The following is a 19022-nucleotide window of genomic DNA, read 5'->3' as shown; positions in this document are numbered from 1 at the left end:
CTCGGGTCCCTACGTTCCGGAGACAACGGAGGCGTGGCGGAAGGCGGTCATTGCGCACGAGCCGACACCCCTCCGGTTCCAATCCCGGCGTCATTAAAGAGCGAGAAAGAACAGAAAGAAAAGTCATCAGAAAAGCTGACCGCAGAAGAAATGAACAGACACTTCTCCAACGAAGACATACAAATGGCTATCAGACACGTGAAAAAATGTTCCTCATCACTAGCCATCAGGGAGATTCAAATTAAAACAACATTGAGATACCACCTGACACCAGTTAGAATGGCCAAAATTAGCAAGACAGGAAACAACGTGTGTTGGAGAGGATGTGGAGAAAGGGGAACCCTCTTACACTGTTGGTGGGAATGCAAGTTAGTGCAGCCACTCTGGAGAACAGTGTGGAGATTCCTGAAGAAATTAAAAATAGAGCTTCCCTATGACCCTGCAATTGCCCTGCTGGGTATTTACCCCAAAGATACAGATGGAGTGAAAAGAAGAGCCATCTGTACCCCAATGTTTATTGCAGCAATGGCCACGGTCGCCAAACTGTGGAAAGAACCAAGATGCCCTTCAACGGATGAATGGATAAGGAAGATGTGGTCCATATACACAATGGAGTATTATGCCTCCATCAGAAAGGATGAATACCCAACTTTTGTAGCAACATGGACGGGACTGGAAGAGATTATGCTGAGCGAAATAAGTCAAGCAGAGCGAGTCAAGTATCATATGGTCTCACTTATTTGTGGAGCATAACAAATAACATGGAGGACACGGGGAGATGGAGAGGAGAAGGGAGTTGAGGGAAACTGGAAGGGGAGATGAACCATGAGAGACTATGGACTTTGAAAAACCACCAGAGGGTTTTGAAGGGGTGGGGGGTGGGTGGGAGGTTGAGGAACCAGGTGGTGGGTAATAGGGAGGGCACGTACTGCATGGAGCACTGGGTGTGGTGGAAAAACAATGAACACTGTTACGCTGAAATTAAATAAATAAATAAATAAATGAATGAATGAATGAATGAATGAATGAAAAGCTGACCGCAGACCACTTCCTCTCCCTGTGCTGTGTCTGCATCAGTGAGACACGCAGGACACGGGACGTGCTGCACTTCCCACATTCAAGAATTAAGGTAATTCCTAGGGTCCTAGATGAGGTGGCTGGCATAACCCCTTGGGAGATTCTTGCACTAAAGGTGTGAACGTGAGATTTGATCCATGGTTTGGCAAGTCGTCTAAGGAAATGGGCGGGAAGGGGGACTTTTTTTCAAACTCCAGGACAGGAGTCTCTTCTGACTATGGACACCCTCCGCCACCCATTTCCTCAAGGAAGATATCTCAGACGGAGGCAGCAAGAACAGGAATAACGCGCTTTCCAATCTTCCTTGGCTTCCTCACAAAATACTTTGTTCAAAACATTTAAAATTGTAAAGAAATGCTCCCTGGAGCGCGTCGGATAAAAATCTCAGAGAAAGAAGCCGTGGATGGCTCCGGAGGGAATGGGGTCATCCGTGTAAGGAAAGGTTTATGCAGTTTTCAGAAGCTATTTATTAGCTGTTTAGTATCAGTTTTTAAATCTCGGTGCCAGTCTTTGCCGTCGGGCCACCGCTGTCTCTGGAAAGAAGAAATGTCGCTGCTTTTGCCCTGCGCACCAACTTACTCTGCGGCTAGGCCTGCCCCTGAATGTTTTCCTCTCTCGGACCGAACAAAAAAATACCGGTTTAAAAAAAATGTGGTGGCATGTTGAGGTTTTAGTCTGTTATTCCTCCAGCACAAAACCCACCACAGCTGAGGACAGCCTCAGCATGGGAGTGAGTCTGAGGGTCCGCTGGACTCGTGCATACGGGCCGGGGGCTGTCCGGGGATGGATCCGGGCGGCCACAGGGAGCGGAGCACCTTTAGGCAAACTGCTTGGGGCGTTAAGGAGCGGGTGAGGCAGCCGGTCCCCGAAGCCACTGTCGCCCTCCCCCGCTTCCCCCCCTGGGCCTAGTTTGGAAGTCACCACACTGCACCTCAGACGTGGGGACAGAGTGCTCCACTCTCCCCGGGAGGTGGCGAGCCCACTGCCCCGACCCGCGTGCGGTGATTCTTCTCATCGCCTGGTGGAGAGTCAAGTTGTTGCAGCCTCCGGCATGAATGAATCATAGTAAAATACTTTCACGATCTCACCGTGCACTAGTTCTAAGTGATTGTTAGGGACTCCGGATGGAGTCCTATTCTACACCCCCCGCCTTTTTTAATGCTGATAATTAAATCCTCCTCCAGCTGCAAAGGTAAAACTTTGAAAGCAGAAACCTATTTCATCTCAGCTTCCAGGTTTGGAAAAATGGCTTCAGCAGCTGGCCGCGTGGCCTAATGGATAAGGCGTCTGATTCCGGATCAGAAGATTGAGGGTTCGAGTCCCTTCGTGGTCGCTCCTTTCTTGTCAAACAAGAAACAGAAACTTTCATTTGACGTCCACCTGTGGACTCTGGAGTAGTCTTTGGAAACTTGAAATTAGTCGAAAGCCTGGGTGCTGCTGAGATACTAATAACTCACATTTCGTCGCTGGCCTCTAGTCACTGAATAAGACTGGAAAAGCAGTGACGAGTGGTTGTTGGCAGTGTGTCAAGTCTGGATTTCTGGCTAGAAGACCCGCTGAAGATCCTGGCCAAGAAGAGGAGGGGAAGGGTAGAAAGCCAATTATAATCATTTCTCTGGAAAGCAGGGTTCCAAAGGCTTCTATTTAAAAGTTAGAAATAGGAGTTTGGAGGGGGTGGGGAATACTGAGCCCAGAACAGGCATGAAATGTGAACCCCTCCCCTCCATAGTGTCTGTGGCTTATCAAACTGAACTATCTGGGCTCAGGGATCCAGGTTCTCCTGAGAATATTCTGAAAGCCAGTAAGTCCGTTATTCTCCAGTCTTTCCACTGTTTGGCTTTACTGTGAGCACAGGCCGTTGGCATTTTCCATCCCATGATTTATGGAAAAACTCTCTGAAGGATGACTGAACGTTGACCAAAACATCCGATCAACTTACCCAACCTTGGTTCTGAAGCAGGGATCAAGTCAGCCCCAGGCTGTCCCATCTGAACTATTCCAGGCCACGCGGACGGATTAATATTTCAACCGCTTCTTCAGTTGTTCATAAGGTTTTTAACTTTCACTTTTGGAAGATCTCATGTTCCTTAAGCATCGCCATTTTCTACCATCCACCCACCCACTTACACTCACCAGGAAAGATTTGGGATCCAATTTTCAGTTTTCGGGGTGCTGAATGGATGCTGTGGGGGGAAGCCAGAAGAAAAGGGTGGGGAAGTTCCGTGGAAACGACTCTGCTTCCTGTTTCCCAACTCAGAATGAAAAGACTCAGCAAAGACGGCTGTCAGGTTCTTTATTTTTCCTCCTCTTCCATTTTTTTTTTTTCCTGTTCTGCTCTTCGAAGTTACTGAAAAATAGAACTCAAGGTGAACTTTTAACTATTGTGGTTAGCATGTTTGATGAAAATTTAGGGCAAAATGGGTTCTCCTGCCCCATCTTGTCTTCCTTTTGCCAAAGCAGCGGTCCTGCATGGCACCGAAGAACCGTGGGGTAGGACCAGGCAGCAGCAAAGACAATGCACTGGATCATTGCATTTCTTGTCATGTAGGCAGGGAAGGCAAGAGAGAATGACTGAAAAGTACAGGAGCAGTTTGGTTACACAGGAAAGAGCACACGCAGAGATACAGGGGCTTGTGCTCAAGACCTTGCACGTCAGTCCTGACGGACAGAAAAGTCAGCTTGTGCTACACATTCTTCATAAAATATCAGGGTCATTTTTGGATGGTTTTGGAAAACCTAGTTTAAAGGGAAAGTCCACTAATTTTGAAATCATTGAGCTAGAGCCTCTCTTGGCATTTCTGATTCAAGAAACGTCCCACTCCAATCTGAAATTGGTACACAGTCGCTGAAGCATACTTCAGCTGAACGCACCAAGGGGGGCCTGGCCGAATGGGCAGAGCCTGCAGCTCTGGATCTCAGGGGTCGTGAGTTCGAGCCACGCACTGGGTGTGGAGCCTGCTTGAAAAGGAAGTCTATGAATTTAAACTATTTACCCATTACATGCAATAATTAGTCATTTTTATAACTGTGTAATTAATCAACATAGGTACGTTTTCTCTTTTTCTGAATGTGAAAATTTTAACAGAAAGCATCACAATTTTTAAAAAGATTTTTCATTTATTTATTTGACAGACAGAGATCACAAGTAGGCAGAGAGGCAGACGGAGAAAGAGGGGAGGAAGCAGGCTCCCCGCTGAGCAAAGAGCCCGAGGTGGGGCTCCGTCCCAGGACCCTGAGATCATGACCTGAGCCAAACGCAAAGGTTTTAACCGACTGAGCCACCCAAGTGCACCCATCACAACTTTTTTTGAGCTAATTAAAGATGTGGAACACAGCAAATACAACTCATTACTTTTGGTCTCTTTTTCTACAAAGAGGTGGGAAAATATTTGGTGTAGTCCAACAGTTACCTGGAAGACCTCCAAAGACAATTTTTTGAAAAGTTAAAATCAACAATGATAAGTCATGCTGATCATATGTACCCTTAATATGTGATGAAAAAATATATATGATCTGTACATAGATTTATATATATAATGTAAGTATATAAAATGTATCTATATATTTATGTCCAGTCTTCTTCCCAAAAACTCATAGCCCCAGCCTAATCATGACAAAAAGAACAGCTGAGTTCCAGGAGAGGGGCATCCTACAACATACCCAACCAGAACTCCTCTCAACTATCATAGTCCTTGTGATTGCTAATTTTGTGTCAGCTTGACTGGACTAAGGGGAGCCCAGATAACTGGTAAAACGTCATTTCTGGGTCTGTCTGTGAGAGTGTTTGAAGAGGTTAGCATTTGATTCAACATACCCTGTTACAAAAAAATAAAATGGAGGGTGCCTGGGTGGCTCAGTGGGTTAAGCGGCTGCCTTCGGCTCAGGTCATGATCTCAGGGTCCTGGGATCCAGTCCCTATCAGGCTCTCTGCTCGGCAGGGAGCCTGCTTCCCTCTCTCTGCTTACCGCTCTGTCTACTTGTGATCTCTGTCAAATAAATAAATACAATCTTTAAAAAAATAAAATAAAATGGAGAATTTGCTTGAAAATTCCCTAACCAGACAAAGCCACATAAGCAAATCTAGCTTTTTTTATGAATACAGGTGAAAACTTAACTGAAGTTATTGCTTGCAAATGTCTTTAATAATCATAAAAGAAACTTAAGTCATTTTCCTAAAGTGGTGTAAGATAATCACTCTCAACCATCCCTGCTGTCTGGAAACCTCCACTGTAATAACCAATCACTGTAACAGTTAAAAGTTTCCTCCTTTTCATTTTACAAGCCGTCTTGTGATGTCCTGCCCCCACGCTTCACACCAGTTTTGTTAACTGATTACTCTCGGTTCAGAAACTGTCCTTTTTTGCACAGTAAAACCTGTCAATACTATTTCACTGACCTGGCTTTAATTTTTACTGCTTTTGAATTTTTGACAATCTCTTTATAGCCTATTGGTTTTGTCTTTCTGGAGAACCTTGACTAATACAGTCATCAAAACAAGAAAAATCTAAGAAACCATCAGTTTCTTCTGTTTTCTTTTGTTGCCACAACAACAACAAGCCTAAAGCCACGTGACAACTAAATTACCGTGGTATTGGGGAACAGGCAAAGGCTGCCAGGCTTAAAAACCCAGGAAATCCGAACAGACTATGGAATTTAGTTGATAAAAATGTATGGGGCACCTGGTGGGCTCAGTTGGTGGGGCTGTGACTCATGTTCTCCAGGATTGTTTGCGCCCCACGCTGGGTATAGAGATTACTTCTCAAAAATAAAATCTTTAAAAAAAATAAAAATGTATCAATGTTGGTTTATTATTTAAAAAATTTTTAAAAATATTTTTAACAGAGATCACAAGTAGGCAGAGAGAGGGAGGAAGGGAAGTACGATCCCTGCTGAGCAGGGCCCCCGGTGTGGGGCTCGATCCCACCCACTGAGCCACCCAGGCGGCCCCTAAAAAACATGGGGGTTGATGGGGGTGGGGTCAGAGGGAGCAGACTCTCCACTGAGCAGGGGGTCTGAGGCAGGGCTGGATCCCAGGACCCCCGGGTCATGACCGACTGAGCCACCCAGATGTCCCTAAAGGTATCCTCTCAATATTAGATACTAACAGGAAAAACCACACGCAGGGTATGTAAGAATCTCTGTAATATTCTCCCAGTTTTTTCCCTGCGAGTTTATTACTGTTCCAAAGTTAAGCTGTATTTATAAAACAAAAATGATCTCTCTTTTAAACAAGAGAAGAAAGTGTTTTCAGAGCCAAGATGCTGCTGAGTGAGTGCATTTCTTACACAGCTCCTGGACCCTTCAGTGCCCACATTGGACATGAGGGTGACTTCGAGGGACTCTGCCGCCCATGTCTATGGAGATGTCCTTGTCACATTCAACACGGGATAAAACAAAATCATAACCACATGAACGGTGAAGTACACTTCAAATGTTCCCGGGGCTGCTCCAAAAGGGAGCTCGATTCAACCCTTTGCATATGAGTTTAAAAGAGGTCAGGGTGCCACTTCCAGTCGAGAACAGGAGAGTAATTAGGCACAAACAAGTCAGCTGCAAGAGAAAGGGAGCAGGGGATGATAGTCAAAAAGACTGCTGCCCCAAGCAACTCCTCAGTCTCGCTTATATTAACCCACGAAGAGCCGATGAAGGGCAAACATTAGTCACGTGTCTTGTGGAACGAGGAGGAGGGTAAAGTTTACAGTTAACCAAGCACATTCAAAGGACTCATCTAACAGGTGCTTTTGGGAGGAGAGAGGAGAGATAACGAAAAAGGGAAGCAGGCGGCATTCTGCCCGGAGCAGGCCTGGCGTTCCCAGCTGCTGGGCTTCAAGGTCGTATATCATCCTCTCCCCCAAAGGCCTGCTGCCAGTCTGCGTTTTTCTTAAAGCGTATCTAAATGTGCTTGGTAACTAGTAGAATCCTCCAGGGGTTACAGTTTAAGTGATACATTGTTCTGAGGGGCAGTTGCATTTCCCCCTTTTTGTTTTGAAAAGTTGATTTTGCAGCTTCTTGATTCTTCAGTCCTCGGAGGGATTTTCGTGTGCATCTGAGGACTAAGCATAAAGAGATTATAGCAGTAAGAAGAATAATCATTCCACCTATAACGCCAAGACCAGTTTGTTTGATCCAAGTAAAAGGGTTTAAGTTAGATAGAGTATCATTAATTCTTTGAGTAAAACTCACTCCTGGAACTGATCGTAATGATACGTGAGTAATACTTGAAGTTGTTAATATCTAAAGTTAGATTATCACCATAATGGTTAGTAGTATGCCGGCGAATTTTACTCCCAGATATTTCTGATTCATTATAGGCATGGGGAGTAACACAGAAAGAAGAAACATTCCAGTCACACAAAATACGAAGTCTAAGCTTTATATTTTGTATATTGTCTCCTATATATATCATGGCTGCTTCTAAATTACAGATACTTTAATTTCTGATCTATGATCGTTTGTTGATTCCAGGCTTTGCTAGCATTCTCGTGCCACTTCTGTACACATTGTGTGGTTTGTACAGTTTGATGCAAGGCCATTCCTGCAGTGGTGGCCATAGCAGTAATGGCTCTAATTCCTAAAATAGCGGTTAGAAGCAACCCAAGAAATCTTCTTGTTCTGTGGACCCAGTCCTTCAATACTGTTAAAAGTGTATGTACATCTGGAGAGCTTTCCCAAACAAGGTGGTGTTTCACCGGTAACCAGATGCCTGTTCTTCTAGCTATGAGAATGATAGAATTGTCTGTATAAACATTCTTATTTACACAGGTGGACATTTTACATTTGAGACAGCTTATGTCTCTATTATGATCAAAAGTCATTTTTCCAGTAACAAAAACATAGGGATCTCTAACACAAGCTTTTACCCATTCTTCATCCACTAGGAAAAAAGAAAATGCACAGTCATTAGACTGAAGAATGTAAGAGCCATTCCAAACTCTTATGTGATTTAAAGCAGCAGTGACCTTCCATAAATTCTTGTCTTTTATGATAATTAATAAAAGGAGAGGGCATAGAGAGTCCTTGCCCAAGCCAGACCAGAGGTGCATCTCCTGAGGTTAAGGTTTGTGGTAAAACGGGATCATCAAAAACTTGCCATTTTAAATTTCGATGAGAAGAGCAGGGTCTCCCAGTATAACTGGTGACTGCCATCCCCTTAGGGGACCAGACCCATACAAGTCCATAGGAATCATTAACAACAATACTGGGCTGAGCAGCTCAGCAATCCTCCAGTAAAGGGCGAATTCCCTCATCAGAGCACATTTGTGCTGGTTTGCATTTGCGAATAGGAGATGCTGCTGTGTTATGGCTAGGACCCCGGTATTCACGGGCTAGGAATCCCTTAGTGGAGAGTAAATGTAACTGAACTGTAGTGAGATAATTATCCGTAGGAAAGTCCACCACCATCTTTGATCATCAGGGGTAAGATAACTGGAGTGATTGCCGATACGTATTGGTCTATGTTGGTATCCTAAGGTAAGATTAGTATTTGTGCCCTCCTCTAAGGGCAGTAGCAGCAATCTGGGATCCAAAATTCCAGGGACCCATTTTCAGGCATTTAAATATAAATCGGCATTAAAAAATATATATATATAAATCGGTATTACATCTTCTCCCCACTCTGCTGGATGGAGCAGGGGAGGATTGGGTACATAAGCCCAGTAAGTAAAGTTATGTATTTGTGCGTGACATCCAGGAAGACTTACGGCTACAGTGATGAGAGCCATCATAGTGACCGCCAGGTTGTTAGGGGTCAGAGGACGTTGCTCATTCTTCAGAACTTCCTCCACTTTCTTGGTCAGCTGCTTTATCTGGCCCCAAGTTGGAATCTTTGCTCTGTCTGTCCCAGGTATCATGACTCGAGTGTTCTTTAAGGTGAGACCCTCGAAGCTGATCATCAGTGGTGGGTCTGGTTCGAATTCCAATCTTTTCCTCTCGCTCGTGACGAACCTTTATGAAACAAGAGGGCACCCATATGGGCTCGACAGCCTCGTTGGGTAGTACACATGCATATCCCTTTCCCCAGGTAACTAAGTTACCAGGGAGCCATTGATTAGAAGTACTATTTTTCTACCAGATTGGAGGGTAAATTTTGTCTTGTTTTTGTTTACTAAAGTGTCTTTCTATCGCTGAAGTGTTTTTATCATCACGATTCAAAAAATTAAGAGTAAATAAAAGTTGTGCTAATACTTCTTGAGGAGGACCTTGTATTTTCTCTTTTTGTTTATGATTAGCCCATTCTCCAATTCCTTGACCTTGAGGATTATACGTGATGCCAGTGGAATGTTTAATATTCCATAGATTAAAGAAGGATTGTAACTTGTTGGAAACATAAGCAGGTGCATTATCAGTTTGTTTTTTTTTTTCCATTTTATTTATTTTTTCAGCGTAACGGTATTCATTCTTTTTGCACAACACCCAGTGCTCCATGCAAAACGTGCCCTCCCCATTATCCACCACCTGTTCCCCCAACCTCCCACCCCTGACCCTTCAAAACCCTCAGGTTGCCCCAACCTCCCACCCCTGACCCTTCAAAACCCTCAGGTTGTTTTTCAGAGTCCATAGTCTCTTATGGTTCCCTCCCCTCCCCAATGTCCATAGCCCGCTCCCCCTCTCCCAAACCCACCTCCCTCCAGCAACCCCCAGTTTGTTTTGTGAGATTAAGAGTCATTTATGGTTTGTCTCCCTCCCAATCCCATCTTGTTTCATTTATTCTTCTCCTATGCCCCTAACCCCCCATGTTGCTTCTCCATGTCCTCATATCAGGGAGATCATATGATAGTTGTCTTTCTCCGATTGACTTATTTCACTAAGCATGATACGCTCTAGTTCCATCCACGTCGTCGCAAATGGCAAGATTTCATTTCTTTTGATGGCTGCATAGTATTCCATTGTGTATATATACCACATCTTCTTTATCCATTCATCTGTTGATGGACATCTAGGTTCTTTCCATAGTTTGGCTATTGTAGACATTGCTGCTATAAACATTCGGGTACACGTGCCCCTTCGGATCACTATGTTTGTATCTTTAGGGTAAATACCCAGTAGTGCAATTGCTGGGTCATAGGGTAGTTCTATTTTCAACATTTTGAGGAACCTCCATGCTGTTTTCCAGAGTGGTTGCACCACCTTGCATTCCCACCAACAGTGGAGGAGGGTTCCCCTTTCTCCACATCCTCGCCAGCATCTGTCATTTCCTGACTTGTTAATTTTAACCATTCTGACTGGTGTGAGGTGATATCTCATTGTGGTTTTGATTTGTATTTCCCTGATGCCGAGTGACGTGGAGCACTTTTTCATGTGTCTGTTGGCCATCTGGATGTCTTCTTTGCAGAAATGTCTGTTCATGTCCTCTGCCCATTTCTTGATTGGATTCTTTGTTCTTTGGGTGTTGAGTTTGCTAAGTTCCTTATAGATTTTGGATACTAGCCCTTTATCTGATATGTCGTTTGCAAATATCTTCTCCCATTCTGTCAGCTGTCTTTTGGTTTTGTTAACTGTTTCCTTTGCTGTGCAAAAGCTTTGGATCTTGATGAAATCCCAATAGTTCATTTTTGCCCTTGCTTCCCTTGCCTTTGCCGTTGTTCCTAGGAAGATGTTGCTGCGGCTGAGGTCGAAGAGGTTGCTGCCTGCATTCTCCTCAAGGATTTTGATGGATTCCTTTCTCACATTGAGGTCCTTCATCCATTTGGAGTCTATTTTCATGTGTGGTGTAAGGAAGTGGTCCAATTTCATTTTTCTGCATGTGGCTGTCCAATTTTCCCAGCACCATTTATTGAAGAGGCTGTCTTTTTTCCATTGGACATTCTTTCCTGCTTTGTCGAAGATGAGTTGACCATAGAGTTGAGGGTCGATTTCTGGGCTCTCTATTCTGTTCCACTGATCTATGTGTCTGTTTTTGTGCCAGTACCATGCTGTCTTGATGATGACAGCTTTGTAATAGAGCCGGAAGTCCGGAATTGTGATGCCACCAACTTTGGCTTTGTTCTTCAATATTCCTTTGGCTATTCGAGGTCTTTTCTGGATCCATATAAATTTTAGGATTATTTGTTCCATTTCTTTGAAAAAAATGGATGGTATTTTGATAGGGATTGCATTAAATGTGTAGATTGCTTTAGGTAGCATAGACATTTTCACAATATTTATTCTTCCAATCCAGGAGCATGGAACATTTTTCCATTTTTTTGTGTCTTCCTCCATTTCTTTCATGAGTACTTTATAATTTTCTGTGTATAGATTCTTAGTCTCTTTGGTTAGGTTTATTCCTAGGTATCTTATAGTTTTGGGTACAATTGTAAATGGGATTGACTCCTTAATTTCTCTTTCTTCAGTCTTGTTGTTGGTGTACAGAAATGCAACTGATTTCTGTGCATTGGTTTTATATCCTGACACTTTACTGAATTCCTGTACAAGTTCTAGCAGTTTTGGAGTGGAGTCTTTTGGGTTTTCCACATATAGTATCATATCATCTGCGAAGAGTGATAGTTTGACTTCTTCTTTACCAATTTGGATGCCTTTAATTTCCTTTTGTTGTCTGATTGCTGAGGCTAGGACTTCTAGTACTATGTTGAATAGCAGTGGTGATAATGGACATCCCTGCCGTGTTCCTGACCTTAGCGGAAAAGCTTTCAGTTTTTCTCCATTGAGAATGATATTTGCGGTGGGTTTTTCATAGATGGCTTTGATAATATTGAGGTATGTGCCCTCTATCCCCACACTTTGAAGAGTTTTGATCAGGAAGGGATGCTGTACTTTGTCAAATGCTTTTTCAGCATCTATTGAGAGTATCCTATGGTTCTTGTTCTTTCTTTTATTAATGTGTTCTATCACATTGATTGATTTGCGGATGTTGAACCAACCCTGCAGCCCTGGAATAAATCCCACTTGATCGTGGTGAATAATCCTTTTAATGTACTGTTGAATCCTATTGGCTAGTATTTTGGCGAGAATTTTTGCGTCTGTGTTCATCAAGGATATTGGTCTGTAGTTCTCTTTTTTGGTGGGATCCTTGTCTGGTTTTGGGATCAAGGTGATGCTGGCCTCATAAAATGAGTTTGGAAGTTTTCCTTCCATTTCTATTTTTTGGAACAGTTTCAGGAGAATAGGAATGAGTTCTTCTTGAAATGTTTGGTAGAATTCCCCTGGGAAGCCGTCTGGCCCTGGGCTTTTGTTTGTTTGGAGGTTTTTGATGACTGTTTCAATCTCCTTACTGGTTATGGGCCTGTTCAGGTTTTCTATTTCTTCCTGGTTCAGTTGTGGTAGTTTATATGTCTCTAGGAATGCATCCATTTCTTCCAGATTGTCCAATTTGTTGGCGTAGAGTTGCTCATAGTATGTTCTTATAATTGTCTGTATTTCTTTGGTGTTAGTTGTGATCTCTCCTCTTTCATTCATGATTTTATTGATTTGGGTCCTTTCTCTTTTCTTTTTGACGAGTCTGGCCAGGGGTTTATCAATCTTATTGATTCTTTCAAAGAACCAGCTCCTAGTTTCATTGATTTTTCCTATTGTTTTTTTGGTTTCTATTTCATTGATTTCTGCTCTGATCTTTATGATTTCTCTTCTCCTGCTGGGTTTAGGGTTTCCTTCTTGTTCTTTCTCCAGCTCCTTTACGTGTAGGGTTAGGTTGTGTACTTGAGACCTTTCTTGTTTCTTGAGAAAGGCTTGTACCGCTATATATTTTCCTCTCAGGACTGCCTTTGCTGTGTCCCACAGATTTTGAACTGTTGTGTTTTCATTATCATTTGTTTCCATGAATTTTTTCAATTCTTCTTTAATTTCCTGGTTAACCCATTCATTCTTTAGAAGGATGCTGTTTAGTCTCCATGTATTTGGGTTCTTTCCAGCTTTCCTCTTGTGATTGAGTTCTAGCTTCAGAGCATTGTGGTCTGAAAATATGCAGGGAATAATCCTAATCTTTTGATACCGGTTGAGACCTGATTTGTGACCCAGGATGTGATCTATTCTGGAGAAGGTTCCATGTGCACTAGAGAAGAATGTGTATTCTGTTGCTTTGGGATGAAATGTTCTGAATATATCTGTGATGTCCATCTGGTCCAGTGTGTCATTTAAGGCCTTTATTTCCTTGTTGATCTTTGGCTTGGATGATCTGTCCATTTCAGTGAGGGGAGTGTTCAAGTCCCCTACTATTATTGTATTATTATTGATGTGTTTCTTTGATTTTGTTATTAATTGGTTGATATAGTTGGCTGCTCCCACGTTAGGGGCATAGATATTTAAAATTGTTAGATCTTCTTGTTGGACAGACCCTTTGAGTAGGATATAGTGTCCTTCCTCATCTCTTATTATAGTATTTGGCTTCAAATCTAATTGATCTGATATAAGGATTGCCACCCCAGCTTTCTTCTGATGCCCATTAGCATGGTAAATTGTTTTCCACCCCCTCACTTTCAATCTGGAGGTGTCTTCGCGTCTAAAATGAGTTTCTTGTAGGCAACATACTGATGGGTTTTGTTTTTTTATCCATTCTGATACCCTGTGTCTTTTGATTGGGGCATTTAGCCCATTAACATTCAGGGTAACTATTGAGAGATATGAATTTAGTGCCATTATTAGCCTGTAAGGTGACTGTTACTGTATATTGTCTCTGTACCTTTCTGATCTATTACTTTTAGGCTCTCTCTTTGCTTAGAGGACCCCTTTCAATATTTCCTGTAGAGCTGGTTTGGTGTTTGCAAATTCTTTCAGTTTTTGTTTGTCCTGGAAGCTTTTGATCTCTCCTTCTATTTTCAATGATAGCCTAGCTGGATAGAGTATTCTTGGCTGCATGTTTTTCTCGTTGAGTGCTCTGAATATATCATGCCAGCTCTTTCTGGCCTGCCAGGTCTCTGTGGATAAGTCTGCCGCCAATCTAATATTTTTACCATTGTATGTTACAGACTTCTTTTCTCGGGCTGCTTTCAGGATTTTCTCTTTGTCACTAAGACTTGTAAATTTTACTATTAGGTGACGGGGTGTGGACCTATTCTTGTTGACTTTGAGGGGGGTTCTCTGCATCTCCTGGATTTTGATGCTTGTTCCCTTTGCCATATTAGGGAAATTCTCTCCAATGATTCTCTCCAATAGACCTTCTGCTCCCCTCTCTGTTTCTTCTTCTTCTGGAATCCCAATTATTCTAATGTTGTTTCGTCTTATGGTGTCACTTATCTCTCGAATTCTCCCCTCATGGTCCAGTAGCTGTTTGTCCCTCTTTTGCTCGGCTTCCTTATTCTCTGTCATTTGGTCTTCTATATCACTAATTCTTTCTTCTGCCTCATTTATCCTAGCAGTGAGAGCCTCCATTTTTGATTGCACCTCATTAATAGCTTTTTTGATTTCAACTTGGTTAGATTTTAGTTCTTTAATTTCTCCAGAAAGGGCTTTAATATCTCCAGAGAGGGTTTCTCTAATATCTTCCATGCCTTTTTCGAGCCCGGCTAGAATGTTCAGAATCGTCATTCTGAACTCTTGATCTGACATATTACCCATGTCTGTGTTGATTAGGTCCCTAGCCTTCGGTACTGTCTCTTGTTCTTTTGTTTGTGGTGATTTTTTCCGCCTTGTCATTTTGTCCAGATAAGAGGATATGAAGGAGCAAACAAACTACTAAAAGGGTGGCAAAGACCCCGGAAAAATGCGCTGTAACCAAATCAGAAGAGACCCCAAATTGTAGGGGGGAGAAAGGGGATAAAAACAGGTTCTGAAAGAAAAAAGAAAAAAAAAGAAAAAAGAAAAAAATTTTTAAAATAAAACAAATAAAAAAATATAAAAAAGAAAGAAAAAATATATATATTTAGATGAACTAGTCAAAAAATGTTAAAACAGAAAAGGGTAAAAGTTTTTAAAAAATTTAGCAGAAGAAGAAAAAAGAAAAAAGAAAAAAAATTGAAAAAAGAAAAAAAAATTGAAGTAGCCGCAAGACTAAAGAATCATGGGGAGAAAGCCATGAGTTCCGTGCTTTGCTTTCTCCTCCTCTGGAATTGCTCTGCTGTCTTAGGAATTGAATCTGCTTTCTCCTTGATAGATGAACTTCGTCCTGGCTGGATATTTTGTTGATCTTCTGGGGGAGGGGCCTGTTGTAGTGACTCTCAAGTGTCTTTGCCCGAGGCGGGATTGCACCGCCCTTACCGGCGGCCGGACTAAGTAATCGGCTCGGGTTCGCTTTTGGGAGCTTCTGTTCCCTGAACGCTTTCCGTAGAGTTCCGGAGGACGGGAATGAAAATGGGGCCTCCCAGTCTCCGGCCCGGAGGAGCCGAGAGCCTGGGGCCCCACTCCTCAGTGCGCCCCCAGAGGACAGCACCCAATCACTCCCGTATCCCCAGCCTCTAGCCGCGCTCCGAGCTCACCCAGCCCGCGACCAGTTCAAGGTAACCCCGAGCTGAGAGTTCAGTCCTCGGCTCTGTCTCTGCAGCCGGCTTCTCCGTTCTAATACCTGCGAGCTCTCCGACACTCCGACACCCCTGATCCTTCTGTGACCCTGCGGGGCCTGGGGCCACGCTGGCCCCGTGTGGGCTTCACCCCGGTTTAGCCCCTGGAGCAATGTCCCTCAGTGGAACAGACTTTTAAAAGTCCTGATTTTGTGCTCCGTTCCTCCGCCGCTTGCCGGGAGCCGGCCCCTCCCCCCGCGGTCTATCTTCCCGTCGTTTTAGATTCACTTCTCCGCCAGTCCTACCTTTCAGAAAGTGGTTGATTTTCTGTTTCTAGAGTTGCTGTTCTTCTTCTCTTCGCTCTCCCGTTAGATTTGTAGGTGTTTGCAATGTTTAGATAAGCTATCGAGCTGATCTCCTGCTACCTGATGTAGTCTCAGGCTGCTACTTCTCCGCCATCTTGACTCCTCCCGCATTATCAGTTTTTATGGCTTTAGGCATTCCCACGACTACAGAGTGGAGATGTCTGATAACATGCGCAGCAGTTTCTCCTGTTTGTGCTGTAGCCCAAATGAAGTGAGAATGTGTGTCTCTAGTGACATGAACAAAAGATGGTTTCCCAGGGGCGCCTGGGTGGCTCAGTGGGTTAAAGCCTCTGCCTTCGGCTTAGGTCATGATCCCAGGGTCCCAGGATCTAGCCCCACATCGGGCTCTCTGCTTAGCAGGGAGCCTGCTTCCTCCTCTCTCTGTGCCTGCCTCTACCTACTTGTGATCTCTCTCTGTCAAATAAATAAATAAAATCTTTTTTAAAAATTTTTAAAAAAGATGGTTTCCCAAATGAAGGGTTGTGAGTAGCATCCATATGCCATATTTCACTGGCTGTTATGCCTCGTGGGTTGATGCCCGCTGGCTGTGTAGGCAGATTGACTGCAGCACAAGAAGGGCAGGAGTGGACAATAGAATTTGCTTTTTCCTTAATGATAGGGAATTTGTGTTGAAGTCCTTTTTGGTTTACATTGTGTAAGAGTGAAAATCAGAGGCTTCCTGAAAAGCTGAGAAAACAAGAGAATCAGCTATTTCATTACCTTTGGTTAATGGCCCAGGAAGGCTGGTGTGACTTCGGATATGAGTAGCATAGAAAGGGGCAGAACGCTGATGAATGAGGGATTGTCAATGATGAGATAATGAGTGGAGGGAGACATCAGTAGTAGAAAGAGTAGCAGTTTCAATATGCTGTAAAACATACACTGTATACAAAGAATCAGATAACAGATTAAATGCATAAGAAATGTCTTGAAACAATGCAAAAACATTCCTTGTGGAAGAACCTTCCATTGATATCGTTTGGCTGGTTCTTTTAAATTTACACTGGGAACAGTAAAAGCAGAATGAGGACAGTCTTCCTTAGCAAGTGGTATAGTATAAAAGCAAGCCTATAACTCTATGATAATTATTGGCCATTCGCGTGGGACTAGATTAGGCGAAGGCAATCCAGGTGGGAGAGACCCCATGGGTTGGATAGCAGAAATTAACCCCATGCAAGTCTGTTAGAAGTCTCCATCTTCCTGATTTTTTTCTTAATAACAAAAACTGGCGAATTCCAAGGACTGTGAGATTCTTCAGTATGTCCCTTTTTTATCTGTTCCTCCACTAAGGTTTGCAAAGTAAGTAATTTCTCTTGTGTTAAGGGCCACTGCTCCACCCAAATGGGTTTGTCATTCTTCCAATTTAACTTAATGGGTTCAGGAGCAGTGGCCCTCAGTGAGAAATCTGGGAATCTTTCTTAGGGGAAGGTATAACCAGGGAGGCTTCCCACTGACTTAGTAAATCTCGCCCCCAAAGGTTAATGGGCAAGTCTACAATATATGGCTGTAGATAACCCTTTTGACCCTCAGGTCCTTCACAGAAGAGAATATTGGAACTCTGACGCACACTGCCAGCCTGGCGTAATCCTGTAATAGTAACAGAAGAGGAATTATATGGCCATTTTTTAGGCCAATGTAATGAGCTTATGACAGAGACATCAGCTCCAGTATCAATTAGACCTGAAAATTCCTCTCCTTGTATTCTAAGATGACAAATTGGTCTATCTTGATGAATTTTCTCAGTTAAGGGACGCCTGGGTGGCTCAGTGGGTTAAGCCTCTGCCTTCGGCTCAGGTCATGATCATCGGGGTCCAGGGGTCCCGGGGTCCAGGGGTCCTGGGATCGAGTCCCGCATTGGGCTCTCTGCTCAGCAGGGACCCTGCTTCCTCCTCTCTCTCTGCCTGCTTCTCTGCCTACTTGTGATCTCTGTCAAATAAATATATAAAATCCTTAAAAAAATTTTTTCTCAGTTAAATATGCTCCAGTTTTTCTAGTACTTCCAGACCCACTGGAGTTTCTTTGTTTTTAGACTGACCCTGGAGATAGGGTAAAAGTAACAACTGGGCAATGCAGTCTTCTTCTTGAAAACGGTATGGAGCCGCAGTAGTCAACACCACTGGAATCTCACCAGCATCATCTGAGTCAGTAACGCCAGGATGGACTAGTACTCCCTTTGAAGTGAGGCTAGATCTCCCCAAAAGTAACCCAGTGGTTCCCTTTGGTAAAGGGCCATAAATATTCATTGGACTTTTAATGGGAAGCTGGGTAGGCACTAGAAGACAGTCTCTGGGAATGGGGATCTAATCCAGCACTACCGGGTGTGGACTAAACTTAAAATGGGACATTTGTCTGCAGGCTGGGTGTTATGGGAGAATTGGCCCCCTTGTTTTTTGGGGCTGAAGGCTTGCCCCCAAATAAGTTTTCCTCAAGGGGGATCCATCCTTGCTAACTTTGGAACGACATCGACTTGTCCAATGATTTCCCTTTTTACATTTGGGACAGAAACCAGGTGTTTTATTTTTTACATTTTGCAGAGGGAATTTTCCTCTTTGCCTACATTGCGTTTTAGTATGCCCTGCTTGCCCACCATTGAAAACACTGCCCTTGAAATTTTCCTGTGGTCAGAGCAGCCATTGCTTGAGCTAACAAATCAGCTTTATAGGTCTCTGATCCTATTCCTTGGCATAGCTTAATATAATCTGTCACTGTTCCCTTGCCTTTAAAGGGTGCTATCAATTTCTTACAATCAGCATTAGCATTCTCTAAGCCAACAGCTTAAGAATGGTATCCGCAGCCTCAACATTATTTATCTGTCTTTTGACAGCCTCTTGTAATCTTGCAGTAAATCAGTGTAGGTTTCTTTTGGACCTTGTATCACCTTTTGAAAAGAGCACTTCTCTCCTTGGGATTCTATTCTCTCCCAGGCTCTCAAACAGCAACGGCGGGAGCTGCTCAATAGCTTGATCATTCATTAGTACCTGGTCTTGCACCTGGGCCCATGGCCCAACACCCATGAGCGGCTCCATGGAATAGGAACATTACGAACTCTGTTATGGGCAGCTGCTGTTTCTTTCTTTTCTTTTTAAGATTTAATTTATTTGACAAAGAGGAGGGCAGAGAGAGGGGAGGGGGGAAGCAGGCTCCCCGCTGAGCAGGGAGTCCCATGTGGTGCTCATCCCAGGACCCTGAAATCAGGACCTGAGTCAAGGGCAGAGGC

General features: G+C 43.4%; 1 non-coding gene across 1 annotated transcript; it reads left to right on the top strand.

Annotated features, from left to right (window-relative positions):
• Positions 1-2337: 2337 nt before the first annotated feature.
• TRNAR-CCG lies at positions 2338-2410 on the top strand. Its single transcript has one exon. It is a non-coding gene; the product is annotated as a tRNA-Arg (tRNA).
• Positions 2411-19022: the final 16612 nt, after the last annotated feature.

The sequence above is a fragment of the Meles meles genome, chromosome 5, assembly GCF_922984935.1.
Source record: "Meles meles chromosome 5, mMelMel3.1 paternal haplotype, whole genome shotgun sequence".
In the NCBI taxonomy this organism is placed as follows: Eukaryota; Metazoa; Chordata; class Mammalia; order Carnivora; family Mustelidae; genus Meles; species Meles meles.
This window is presented reverse-complemented; position numbering and strand designations above follow the sequence as displayed.